The 13,987-nt window shown below is 45.0% G+C and overlaps 1 protein-coding gene across 1 annotated transcript in view; it reads right to left on the bottom strand.

Moving 5' to 3' along the window:
- The window catches only part of ACAT1 (acetyl-CoA acetyltransferase 1), a 48,226-nt gene that overhangs the window by 22,855 nt on the left and 11,384 nt on the right, over nt 1-13,987 (bottom strand). The window lies entirely within an intron of this gene.

Below are 13,987 nucleotides of genomic sequence, written 5' to 3'. Positions count from 1 at the left end.
TTCTAGTTAGCATATATCAGTGTTACACGGAGAAAAAAAAATTACTTCCTAATATACTCTTCTGATCTGTTCATTGGAAATGTAAGTTTATCTTAAAATTGCTAATGTAGATTTAAGTTAAATCTTTAAGTAAATTAAACAATTTTAAAGTATTACAAGAAAATATCCTCAGGACTTCAAAAGATATTTAAGTAAAACTTGCTACTTCTCCCCATCCACTCCTAACAATTATCTCTGTTTTATGCAAGGAAAACACGCCTCACATAAATATGGTCTGCATTAACAGATAAATTCTTTTTAAGAAAGAATAGAGTAGGGACTTCCAGCCAAGATGGAGGCATAGGTAGACACACTGTGCCTCCTCGCACAACCAAAAGGACAACAACAATTTAAAAACAAGAGACGACCAGAACTGACAGAAAATCGAACTGTATGGAAATCTGACAACCAAGGAGATAAAGAAGAAACATTCATCCAGACCGGTAGGAGGGGTGGAGACGAGCTGGGCAGAGAGGACTCGAGGCAAGGCTAGGGCTGGCAGAGACAGCGAGGTGGCAGATTGTGGAGCAGGGTGGGCAAAGCTGCAGCTGGCTGGCGAGGCAGCAGCTGGTGGATGGGGTGACAGACTGCACAACCCAGAGTTCCAGAGCTGGGAAATGAAGCCTCAAACCACTGATTGAAAACACCTGTGGGGGTTGAGGCAGCAGCGGGAGAAATTCCCAGCCACCCAGGAGAGTTCAGTTGGGAGAGACCCACAGGGGCCTAAAACGTACACAAACCCACACACTCGGGAAGCAGCACCAGAAAGGCCCAATTTGATTGTGGGTAGCAAAGGGAGTGACTGAAATCTGGCAGAGAATGGAGCAGGCGCCATTGCTCCCTCTCGGCCCCTCCCCCACATACAGCATCACACAGCATTACCCCGCCCTGGTGAACACCTAAGGCTCAGCCCCTTTACATAACAGGCACACCAAGACAAAAAAAATGGCCCAAATGAAAGAACAGATCAAAGCTCCAGAAAAAATACAACTAAGCGACGAAGAGATAGCCAACCTATCAAATGCACAGTTGAAAACACTGGTAATCAGGAAGCTCACAGAAGTGGTTGAATTTGGTCACAAATTAGATGAAAAAATGAAGGCTATGCTAAGTGAAATAAAGGAAAATGTACAGGGAACCAATAGTGATGCGAAGGAAACTGGGACTCAAATCAACAGTGGGGACCAGAAGGAAGAAAGAAACATCCAACCAGAAAAGAATGAAGAAACAAGAATTCAAAAAAATGAGGAGAGGCTTAGGAACCTCCAGGACATCCTGAAACGTTCCAATATCCGAATTGTAGGGGTACCAGAAGGAGAGGAGGAAGAACAAAAAATTGAAAACTTATTTGAACAAATAATGAAGGAGAACTTCCCTCATCTGGCAAAGGAAATAGACTTCCAGGAAGTCCAGGAAGCTCAGAGACTCCCAAAGAAGCTGGACTCAAGGAGGAACACACCAAGGCACATCATAATTACATTACCCAAGATTAAACAGCAGGAAAGAATCTTAGAAGCAGCAAGAGAAAAGGACAGTTACCTACAAAGGAGTTCCCATAAGACTGTCAGCTGATTTCTCAAAAGACACCTTACAGGCAAGAAGGGGCTAGAAAGAAGTATTCCAAGTCATGAAAGGCAAGGACCTACATCCAAGATTACTGTATCCAGCAAAGCCATCATTTAGAATGGAAGGGAAGATAAAGTGCTTCTCCAATAAGGTCAAGTTAAAGAAGTTCATCATCACCAAGCCCTTATTATATGAAATGTTAAAGGGAGTTACCTAAGAAAAAGAAGATCAAAAATATGAACAGTAAAAATGACAGCAAACTCACAGTTATTAACGACCACACCTAAAACAAAAACAAGAGCAAACTAGGCAAACAACTAGAACAGGAACAGAACCATAGAGATGGAGATCACATAGAGGGTTGTCAATAGGGGAGTGGGGAGGGGGGGAGAGGGGGGGAAAGGTACAGAGAATAAGTAGCATAGATGATAGGTGGAAAATAGACAGGGGGAGGGTAAGAATAGTGTAGGAAATGTAGAAGCCAAAGACCTTATAATTATGACCCATGGATATGAACTATAGGGGGGGGATGTGGGAGGCAGGGGGTGTGCAGGATAGAATGGAGTGAAGGGGGGGAATGGGACAACTGTAATAGCATAATCAATAAAATATATTAAAAAAAGAAAGAAAGAATAGAGTAAATATCTTGCCCCTACATCTCAGTTTCTCCCACACTGTTCTTAGAAACAAATGCCAACAAGGACAAATTCTAAAAATGCAGGTTACAGTTCAAAGACCTAATTAATTTGAAGTTGGACAATTTATAGCACAAAGAACAAAGAAAATTTTTTGTCCTCTGATGTCAGAAAGCAGAACTATTCAGCCTTGGCTGGTGTGGCTCAGTCAAGGCTGGATTTAGCACCAACCTGTGAACCAAAAGGTCGCCTGTTCGATTCCCAGTTGAGACACATGCCTGGGTTGTGGGCCAGGTCCCTGGTTGGGGGGCGTGCGAGAGGCAACCAATCGATGTTTCTCTCACACATCAATGTTTCTCTCCCATTCCTTCTCCCTCCTTTCCCCACTCTCTAAATATAAATAAATAAAATCTTTTGAAACAAAAAAGAAAGCATAACTATTCAAACATGACAGCCCATATTTAGAACTTAATCTTTTGATAATTATGGACAAACGTGTCTCACAGAGTAATAAAACAAGTGTACGAACATCTGAAAACGTTAAACTGACCGAAGAACTTAGCTTTTCACAGATTAAACAAGCTTTGTCCTGACTCAATGCAGATAATACACTGAAAAGCAGAGACAAAAGGCAGGTATACTGGACAAATAGTGGTTATAAGCAGAGATAACGAGAAGGTATCCCCACAAAATTGGTTTTTATAAAGCATTCGCATGAGAATAAATCAAGAAATGGCAGCTTAAAGACAGAATGTTTGCTAGGTAATGGAAGAACAGAATTTACTTAATCTTTTTTCCAAAGTTAATATGATGAAAAAAAGTCACTTTTATGTAGAAAGTTCACATAACTTTGCTATAAGAAATAATTTAGTCCTGATTTGATTGAAGAGTATCATAATATTCAATGGAGTCCCTATTCTGAAGAGATGCCTTTACAGCCTTTGTGAGGGAGAGGTGACTGTCACACATAACACTATTTGATCCTTCACTCGATCAATAAACATGTTGAGATCACTTACCTTACAGAAGGCATTATGGGGAATTTGAGATCTGTAAGATATGGTCCCTATACTCGAGCAGCATTATAATCTTATCGGGGAGAAACGTTAAAGTTATCTGTACATATCCCTGAGGCAGAATTTGGTTAAGAACTGTAAGAGAGACAACTAAGTATGCCCTCCCCAGGGTTCAGAGGAGAAAGATCACTTGGCATTCTGTAATGGACGTCAAATACGGGATTCCACTTAAATGCTTCAGGCAGGAGTTTTATAAACATTGTTCAAATTCATCTTTCTAATGTATCAAGTATAAACATGATAGAGATCACCAACATGTTACTTGTTAGTACCGGATTAACCTGTCTGTGCAGACCTTGAAGTAAAATGTATCAGCCATCTCTATCTCTATTTGTACACGGCCACCCAAGTGATAGTGTTCATACTGGCCCAGGCCAGCACAGGTGGATGTGCTCCTCGGTATCAGCTGTGCAAAAACAAGTGCACTTTCACGTGCCATATAATTTGGGCTGCTGCTTATATAAGCTACTTTTCATGAAGGATTCTAACATATTATCTGTGATCCAATTTTGAATTAAAAGGTCCTACTTGTAATAAATGTGCCACTCATTGCTATCCAACTTAAAAAGGCCTGCAATGGACAGCCCTAAGCACATGCACCATGACTCCCAACCTCCTCCCATTGGCCAGAGCTGACAGGACCAAGAATGGAATGGACTTTGAGCCTTGCTGGCTCCCTGAAAGGCTGATGATAATGATAACAAGCACTTGAACTGAAAGGTCACCAGGGGCCGGAGCTAGTCAGCACCATGGCAAGCAAATACCATGTCAAAGCAGAGGCTAAAGCAAAAAGTCACGAGAAAGCAGAGGAGCAAAGGAATGGAATATACACACTCAGAGAAGAGGAGGAAAATGACCACAACACACGACAAGAGACAAAAGAAGAGTCTCGGACCTGGCTGGTGTGGCTCAGTGGATTGAGCACCAGCCTATGAACCAAAGGGTCGCTGGTTCGATTCCCAGTCAGGGCACATGCCTGGGTTGCAGTCCAGGTCCCCAGTAGGGGGAGTGTGAGAGGCAACCATACAAGGATGTTTCTCTCCCTCTCTTTCTCCCTCCCTTCCCTTCTCTCTAAACAAATAATAAATAAATATATTTTTTAAAAAGAGTCTCTGATTAACGATCTTCTATATAGGTTTTCTGCAAAGCCAGCTGTACTTTATTTTCTCTCCTTGGATGTCCAAGAGCTTGCCTGTTCTGTATCTTCAAAACTGTCATTTTATACTTAGCTAATTTGAAATGGGATGTTTTTCCTAGCAATCAAAAGGCCTTTTAAGCAACATCAACTCTTCTCTAAAGTTTCCGGTTCCGTTTAATTAGAAGTTCCCTGGTCTCTTCACTCTGCGCTGGATGCCACCTCCAGTTGCCTGAAGATTGCACATCTTCGGTGATCCCTTCCCTCTCCCCTGCGTCATTCATCTCCTTCGCTCCTGATCGTTCCACAAGCACACAAACAGGCTCTGGTTCCTCCCACCTAAAAAACAAATTTCCTTGAACCCACATTTCCACCGAACTTTCACCTCATGTCTTGGCTCCCTTGCACAGAGTAAGTTCTCCCATGTCTGTTTCCTTGCCCTTGCCTTTACTGTTCAACCCCCTCCAGTCCGGCTTTTTTCTATACTACTGTTGACTCTGAGCAAGGTGTAGCAACACCCAATAAATACCATGACCACCTCCTGAAAACATTGGGTCTCACTTTTCTTCTTAGGGAATTATGCACAGTAGTTAAGAACCAGGGCTTACCTTGTTTTTCCAAACACCCTCATGGGCTGTTGTGAGAATGCAATGAGGTAATATGCGGAAGCTGCTACGCAAACCCTCTCCTTTCCTGGCTTCTATTTTAACACAATCTTGAGGTTCCCCTCATACCTCACTAGTTATTTTTCTGTCTCCTTTGCTCTCTCATCCTCCCCCTCCCAACCTCTAAGTGCTGGAATGTCCCAGGACTTTGTTCTAGGCCCCTTTTAACTTTGCATCTTCACTGTCTCCTTAACCATATCTAGTCCCATGGCTCTAAACAGCATTTATGTCCTCTCAGTTCACCTTCAGGCTCACTCAAGGTCTGTCCAGAAAAAGTCCAGTCATTTTTAATATAACATGAACAGTTTGCAAGACATGGATGTAACCTGGCAGCCAAGGAGAGAGGGCTGGAATGAGCATGCATGAACAATGATGACTTCCGTGTGCTAGTCAGTGGGGGCAGTAGACACCGTTGAGTGAGCATGTGTACTGTGTGGCCATGCATTCAAAATGACTGAGCAAGTAGAGCAGTGTATCTGCATCAAATTTTGCATTAAGCTTGACCATTCCTCTGCGGAAACTATTTGGATGATTCAGGAGGACGCAGCCATGGGCAACTGGTAATTGGCAGCTTCATCAAGACAACATGCCCAATCATGCATCACGTCTCATGCAGAGGTTTTTGACAAAACATCAGTCATCCAGGTGACTCAGCCCCCCTACAGCCCAGATTTGGTGCCCTAGGACTCCTGGCTTTTCTCAAAACTAAAAGCACCTTTGAAAGGGAAGAGATTTCATACTGTTGATGAGATTCAGGAAAATACAACAGGGCAGTTGATGGCAATTGGGAGCACTGTGTGAGGTCCCAAGGTGCCTATTTTGAAGGGGACTGAGGCATCATTGTCCTATGTGCAATGTTTCTTGTGTCTTTATCTTCTTCAATAAATGTCTCTATTTTTGATACGGCCTGGCTGGGTACCTTCTGACAGACCTTGTATATCCAAGTGCTGACTTAATAGCTTCAACTGAATGACCACATCATGGCTCTCAACTTCCACCCCTAGACAACTAGTCTTATCCCAGTATTTCCCACCTCAAAACACTGTATCACAATTTACCCGGGTGCTCAAGCCAAAATCTTAGGACTCACCCTTCATCTTTCCTTAAAACAACCCCAGATACTCCATCACAGATACTATCACTACTATGTCCAAAATATACCTGACTTCTTCCACTTGGCTTCATCCCCACTACTGCCATCTCGTTCCAGCCACCACCTCCTGCTACCATAACAGACTCCTACTTCATTGCCTACTTCCTGACTTTCCTTCCAGTCCGTCCAGTTTTTAAAATGTAAATTGGATCACATTACTCATTACTCCCTTGATTAAAATCCTCCGATGGCTTTCCATTGACCTTGCAATACTATCCAAACTCCTCCCCTTAACCTACAGGGCCTTGCATGATCTGACTCCTGATTTCCTTTCCAAAGTTATGTCACTCTTGCTGCACCAGCCACACCAGCCCCCTCCTTCTTCGGAACCCATTTCCACCTTAAGATCTTGCAGTGTGCCTCTGCCAGTAAGACTCTTTCCTCAGCTCTTCATGGCTGGTTCACTTTCATTCCTTAGTTCTCAGCTCAAAAGACACATGCTACTCCCTAGCTACTCTATTTAAAGTCGGCCTCCCCCCAAAAAGTTGGCGGCCTTATTTCAACATGTTTACTTTCTTCAAAGCACCTCTCACACTGTGTAAATATGGGGTTCACATTGCCTCCCGAGAGCAGGGCTGTCTCATTTATTGCACTGTGCCTGCTATTCAGTAAGGACCTCAGGAATGAACGACAAGGTCATAGCACAATCATCTTTCAAGGAGAACTCAGCTGTACTGCCTCCTCGGCGGGAGGAAATCCACCCCAGCATCCACAGCAGCCTGTCTATGGACACTCTCATTTTTCCTAGAACACATAATTGTGTAACCCTCAGCGCCCTCCACAGGACAGTGAGTTCCAAGAAGAGGCTGACGGCAGGAGATGCTATAAAATATTTGAACAAAGTCTGATGCTTAATAGCAACTCAAAACCATTTCGTGGAAGGTAAATACCTTATGAAGCCACAAAATGGGATAATGAGCTAGCATGAGGGCCTATTTTACATGGGGTGGTCAAAAAAGGGCTCTCTGGACATGTCACTGGAGCTGAGAAATAAATATTAAAGAGTCAGCTTTGGTAAGATCTAGGGAAAGTGCATCTGAGTCACAGGGAAGAACCAGGACAAAGGCCTTGAATTAGGAGCGAGGTTGGCACATAACAAGTGTAGAGAGTGGAGTAGTGTGGCAGGAGCCACACACTCAGGAAAGCAGAGCCAGAGCTGAGTTCAGGCTACAATAGTAAGCAGTGACCCAAAAGGCCACAAGAAGGAGTCTGGATTCTGGTCTGTGCAATGAGAAGCCACTGACGGCTCTTCTGTTATAAAATGATCACTTTGGCCACAGTGGAGAATGGACTGTATAAGAGAGGAGTGGAAAAAGGAGGAGCCCAGGCAGGAGCTCATGCGGCTAGTGCCAGGGAGGTCACAAGAGTCTGGATACAAATTGAGAGATTTGGAATATGTTTTAGAGCAGTGATTTTCACCCTTTTTCATCTCATGGCACACATAAACTAGTTACTGAATTCTTTCTGTAGGACACCAAATAATGTATTTTTTGCCGATCTGACAAAAAAGAGGTATAATTTTGATTCATTCACACCAGACGGCTATTGTTGCGTTGGCTGTCATCATGTTTTTATTTGATACTCTAAGGGGAAAGAGGTCAGTGCCCCTGACTAAACAGTCATGCATGTTTTACAAATTCTTGTGGCGCACTGGTTGAAAATCGCCGTTTTAGAGGTAGAACCAGACAGTGGTACTATTCTTCTTGTTTTACGGTTAAAAAAACTAAACGTACAGACAGATCAAGTTCCATTCTACAAAATGGCACTTAATACTGAAAATCCTGTCAAAGCAAACAGATTTCCATGGTTAGTAAATGACCACTGAATTCAAGTGACCAAAACAGGCAGACCTCCTTTTGTTAGGCAGCAGTTAGAAACGGGCGGTAGGAGGAAGGAGGCCCACCACACTTGTGGACTCAAGGCAAACAGTTGAAATAGTTTCAGTTAACTGCCCTTGCTAGCAAAATTTCTATTGCACTTTTACCCACCCCACCCCGCCCCGTGTGGGCAGTCATGGAGAATCACAGGAAAGGGCATGCGCAGAAGAGACTAAAGTCATGTCACCAGAGTTATCTGTCAATCACTGTAGAACCCCTCCCCTGTGCTAATACAATCATGCAAACACTTAAAGCAGCAGACTCAGGAGACTCATGCCCTTCTCACTACTCTCAGCAGGCCTTTTCTCTCTTTAGGATGGACTAATAAAATTCTTACTCATTCACTTTCATCTCGCTGTAATTCTCTACTGCATCAGTGAGAAGAACGGAGCTCCAGTAACATCTTTTGGTGGTGTGACTCAGATCGCTGGATAGGGTACGTCTCTTCCATTACAATTTTCCTTTCACCACGGATCCTTGATCTTTCTGTACTCTTTTACGTTGCCTGGGCCCTCTTCCTGGTCAGATGGCAGGCCTACCATTTTTGGTTTTGCTGAGAATATCTTGCTCTCTCCCTCTCGAGAAATTGCTGCTCCAAGTGGGCACAGGTCAAGCATTTGAAAGCCACTAGGGGGGACTTCCAGTCACAACGGCAGCGTAGGCAGACACGGCTCGCCTCCACACAACTACATCAAAATTACAACTAACATATAGAACAACCATCACTCAGAACTGTCAGAAATTGAGTTGAATGGAAGTCTTAGAACTACAGAATTAAAGAAACCACAACCATGTTTAGCTGGAGGGCACCCTGCTAAGGCCCAACATGGTGACTCCTGGACATGCCTGCACCAAGAAGTACACTCCAGAGCGAGTGGCTACGGCCACTGTCACAGCTCTCCACTGTACTCTTCCTGCAGCTGTTCTTCACATCTGCTTTTTGTCTGGTGGCATGAGTGAAGAGAATAGTATCCTCAACCTCAATGCTATCAACCTCTGCCCTCTACCAAAGCCCTGAAAACTAAGCTTCTCTTACAGATGGGCCCTGCAGGCCAGTGCACTGGCTGCCTATAGTGGCAATGCTGCAAACAAGAAGGCGACACAGGAGGCCTTTGTGAAGCAGGCCATGGCTAACTCCAAGGTAGCCCAAGGCAAGTATGCTCCCCCGGGCTCTTCCTGTGCTGCACCCACCAGTCACTCTTCACGGCCAACTATACTGACTAGTAGGCAGGGTGGCTGGCTCCAGCTCATCTAGGTGTCTTGGGAGGTGGGCTGAACAGGAACAACAACAACCTTTCAACTGACCCTGGATATCAGACAAAATCAGATTGAACTACTGGATACACAACGCATGTTAAATTCTTAGACACAGGAAAAAATCACTTATTGAAACAAGTCTGAATATCAAAGATCTGACGAAATTTCACACAATGGTTTTCTTGTCACAATTCCGGCTGCCCATGCCCCACAGCATGCACCTAAAAACAGACTTTAAAAAAAAAACCAGCTCTCCATCCAAATAATGACTACCGGATAGAACATCTCAGAAGGTGATGGCAGAGAAGTGCATCTTATTAAACAATCGTAGGAGTGATAGGTCATGAAGGAGACAGCTGCAAACCAAAAAGAAATAAAATACACTATAAACCTTCAAAAAAATAAAAGCCGCTAGGGTGCTCGCCACTAGAAGACTCCCATGAAAGGGGAAGCTGGTCATGAACCGGGGAAGACACACTAGGACCCCGCCAGCCTCAAGCTAACGTGCATGCAACGAGGAGCGTTGTAAAAGCTATCACACTCCCACCCCTACAGCACTTCCTCTACTTAGGTTTCATTCTCAAGAGGAGGAGGCAAGATTTTAACGTTCAGCAGAAAATTCTGTCCTTTCTAAGCTCCTTTCTTCAGACCATGCCTTCCTGTTCAATCAGCCATACTCATAAGTCCTCATCTTTCCTTTTAGGTCTAGCTTTTCCTGTTGCCTTTTTGCCTCCCTACTCCTCTACCATCTCTGCTTATCCTGCAGGCAGGGAGGCTGATAGGCCTGCTCTCTTGCCAAATGATGGCCATGCTCCTCCAAGTCGTCCGTTCACAAGATACTACTTGGGGCGGATGACAATGCTACCCCTCCCTTCTCTTGCCTCCGTGAACACTGCTTACACCACCATTGGCCAGAGGCTATCAAGAGACAACTCCCGATACTTTGTGGCCAGCTGTGGCCCCGCCTAACGTTAGTCCACTACATGGAATCCCATGGTCTTAGACTCTACCCGTCTGCGCTGAGCCCTGCATTTCAAAATGGGCTCGGCCCCATCATGCCCATATCATGTGGGAACAGGGGACCTTTTGCACGGACCTCCTCAGGGGCCTCCTGTAGACTTTATGAATCAGGCCTACTTTCTAAAGTATCTTGAAAGGGCAGACAAGTTGGCACAAACGTGTCCTTTGTGTGCCTTCAAGAGGCAGAGGGGACACATTCGGGTTTGCAACCTGCCCCTCTGATTGTTTACCAAGACAGGGATCCCCCTCCTCCTCAGACATCTCCTCTGCTTAAGGGCTGAGGACCCACGAGACTGGGCCAGTCCAGACTATTGGTCCTGGAGAGTATTTCCCCATTCTGAGAATCATTGTTAATGGATTAATCCGTACAATTTAGTCCTACAATCTTATCAGGACACCTGATTAATGACTCACTCGCACCATCACCAGCGTACCAGCATTACAACTTTTAGAGGAACCCAGCTCATAAAATGCCTCCTGCAAGCAGGCTGAATACAATGGGACCACAGTCTTCACCTCCACTACTCTGGTACCTAGGCTCTGCATGACTCCACTCTTCCTATTTTCCTTTTAGCCCTCTATAATTTCCTCCTCAATCCCTGGTTAAGCCTCTAGCTCCCACCCATGGTCGCACCTTTGCGGCTCCCAGTACATGGGAAATGCCAAGATTCTCCCTATGGATGGTAAGCAGCCCCTCAGGAAGAAAGGAGCAGACCTGCCTCTGCCTCCACTCAACCCACGATGGAGACATCCGTTTTAGATCCCAGGATCTCTGGAGGCCGAGGCCGAGATCCCCAAGTTTTGGGATGCCGAAACCCTCAAGTTAGACCCCAGGATACTGGGCTCTCTAACCTCACCTCACAGTATCTCTCCCTTCCAGATGGGAAACCAAGAATCCATTCCTGTTGGTACCCCTCTAGAATGTATCCTTTCTAACTGGCCTCAGTTTGACCCCCAAGTCCTGAAAAAAAGTCAACTTATATTTTTCTGCAACATTGCTTGGCCTTAACATCGGCTAGGGGATGGGTAGGTTTGCTCACTCAATGGGACCTTAAATTGGAATACAATTTTATGTAGCTTGACCTTTTCTGCAAACAGCTTGGTAAATGGTCCGAAATTTTCACGAACAGGCGTTCTGTTATCTAAGGGGTAGTGGAGATTTATGTCATGAGTGGAAGCTTACTCCCAGTACTATGTCACCCAATGACTTTTCCTCTAATTCCCAGGCCCCTTCAGAGCCTACTCCAGCTGTAGAAACTCAGGGAAAAAACCTCCCACCACCTTCTTTACTGCCCCCATATCTAAGGCCCCCAGCCCAACCAACAGCCCCTGCTTTCTCTCCCCCTAAGACTTCCCCATCCGCCATCCGGGAGGCTCTTACCTCTAGTAGAAACTGCGGGAGAATTCAGTCCCCAGCTAATCCACAAACCCCATTCTCTTGTCAAGCTTAGGCAAATTAAAACCGATTTAGGAAACTATTCTGACAACCCAGATAAATAAATAGATGCTTTTCAACACCTCACCTTGGCTTATGAGTTCACTCGGAAGGATGTGATGGTTTTCCTGGGGTAGATCCTGTCACATATTGAGCAGGAGATAGTAATAAAGGAGGCCAGAGAATTTGCTATCAACTTATCTTTATCAGATAGCAACTACCTCATAGGAGAAACTGCAGTCCCCCCACTGGATCCTGAATGGGACTTTAACAGCTCTTCCCAGAAGTGGGAGAGGAATCATTTCCTGCTCTGCATGAACCTGTTCCAAGGTCTCTGCCATTAAGTCAGGGTCCGGGTGACAAACCCACCACATTTCTGGAAACACTAAGATCATCAAGCACACCAATCTAGGTTTAGAGACATATGGGGGCCAGGTAACACTAAAAGACAAACTTTTAACTCAATCAGCCTCTGATATTAGGAGAAAGTTACAAAAGCTCATTCAGGAAACCAGTTTCCTTGGATAAAATGTTAACTATGGCCAGTGCAGTCTTTTGCAGCCGGGACCAGGAGAGGGAGGCCGCGGCTCAGAAGAAGGAGAAAAGACAGGGGACCAGGCGTGTCCAAATTCTAGCTGCTCTTGAAGGACAATCATAGCCACACTCACAAGCCCCTCCAAGTCCATCACCCAGGACACCAAGTGTCACGTGTGCTAGAAGGTGGGGCACTGGGCCAAGGAATGTCCAAGTCATAATAAGCTACCTCAGGCACCATGCTATAAGTGCAAGAAGGCAAGCCACTGGGAGGCTCTGCCCCTTAAGTCAGAGAACTCCTGGGCCCAAGTCTGCAGCTACCTTGCAGATGGTGGCACAGGACTGAAGTTGCCCACTCCAGCCGGCCCCACCTCCAGAGGTCACCACGACTGGACTGGAGTCTAGAGTAACACATGGCAGGTAGAACAATGACTTTCTTACTGGATACTGGGGCCACCGACTCTGTCCTTACTTTCTTTTCCAGACCCCTCTCCTCACAGTCCTGCACTGTCTTAGGAATAGCCAGAAAGCCTACAACCAAAAACTTCACCCTTCCTTTGGGTTGTCTCTGACACAGGTATTACTTCACTCATTCTTTTCTCATAATCCCAGAGTGTCTTACCCTCTACTCAGAAGAGGCCTCCTTCCATTATTAGGAACTAGAATAATTATAGGGGACAGCCCTTTGTCAAGGCCCCCACTTCAAATGTGAGTCATGCGAGCTGGGGATCACGCAGACACCCTTACTGAAAGGACAAAGTCTGCACCACTTGCTGTCTTGGCGCCATTTGCCCAGCAGGCCTATGACCTTGTCAAACATGACTGCCATTTTACTCTTCTGAGCCTTGACCTCAGCACTGGCAACTACTGGAAAGCGCGAGCAGAACGTGACTAACCACTTCCCACAGCCGCAGGCAGAAAATAACACTGAAACTGAACCTTATGCAAAACCAACCAAAACCTCCTAAGTTGCAACATCCCTAACAGCCCAGGGGCTACAAAACAGCAACACACCCACCTTTTTATAATTCAATTGCAAACCAATTAAACTCAAAGCCCCAACATTTTGCTGCTGGTGTATCTCTCCTCACCAGGCCACTTTCCCCTCTTGGGAAGTGAACAAAACTTCGCTCTCTGCCTTCTCTTCTTTGTGATTCTTTCACAGCCCATGTCACTGACCACCTAACACTCACTCCTTCATGGGAATGCCAAATCGACCTGGCAGTACAGGATAACGGGGTTCCTGGCCAAACCCTTTACAAACTTTTGAGCAGTGACCCAACTGTTCAGGTATTTCAAATAACTATCTTTGGTTACAAATGAAGTCCTTACAGGGCCACAGGTGTGGCTCCAAACCATCAAATCCCATCAAATCTTTTATCTTTCCAAAACTTCCTCTATTCATCTTAAAAGACTTATAGATAATTGGCTTTATGAAACCAAAATCATTCTAGGAGAGGCTTGCTTTTCTTTCCCTACATTTCTCAAACGCAAATGTCCAGTCTTCTCCAAGAACTCTTATTGTGAGAGTTAAGATTGGAAATAAGATTGACAGGAAGACAAATGGAAATAAGATTGACAGGAAGCCAAATGCC

This window comes from Desmodus rotundus, chromosome 5, assembly GCF_022682495.2.
Source record: "Desmodus rotundus isolate HL8 chromosome 5, HLdesRot8A.1, whole genome shotgun sequence".
Lineage (NCBI taxonomy): Eukaryota > Metazoa > Chordata > Mammalia > Chiroptera > Phyllostomidae > Desmodus > Desmodus rotundus.
The sequence above is the reverse complement of the archived record's forward strand: the minus strand, read 5'-3'. Positions and strand labels throughout refer to the sequence as shown.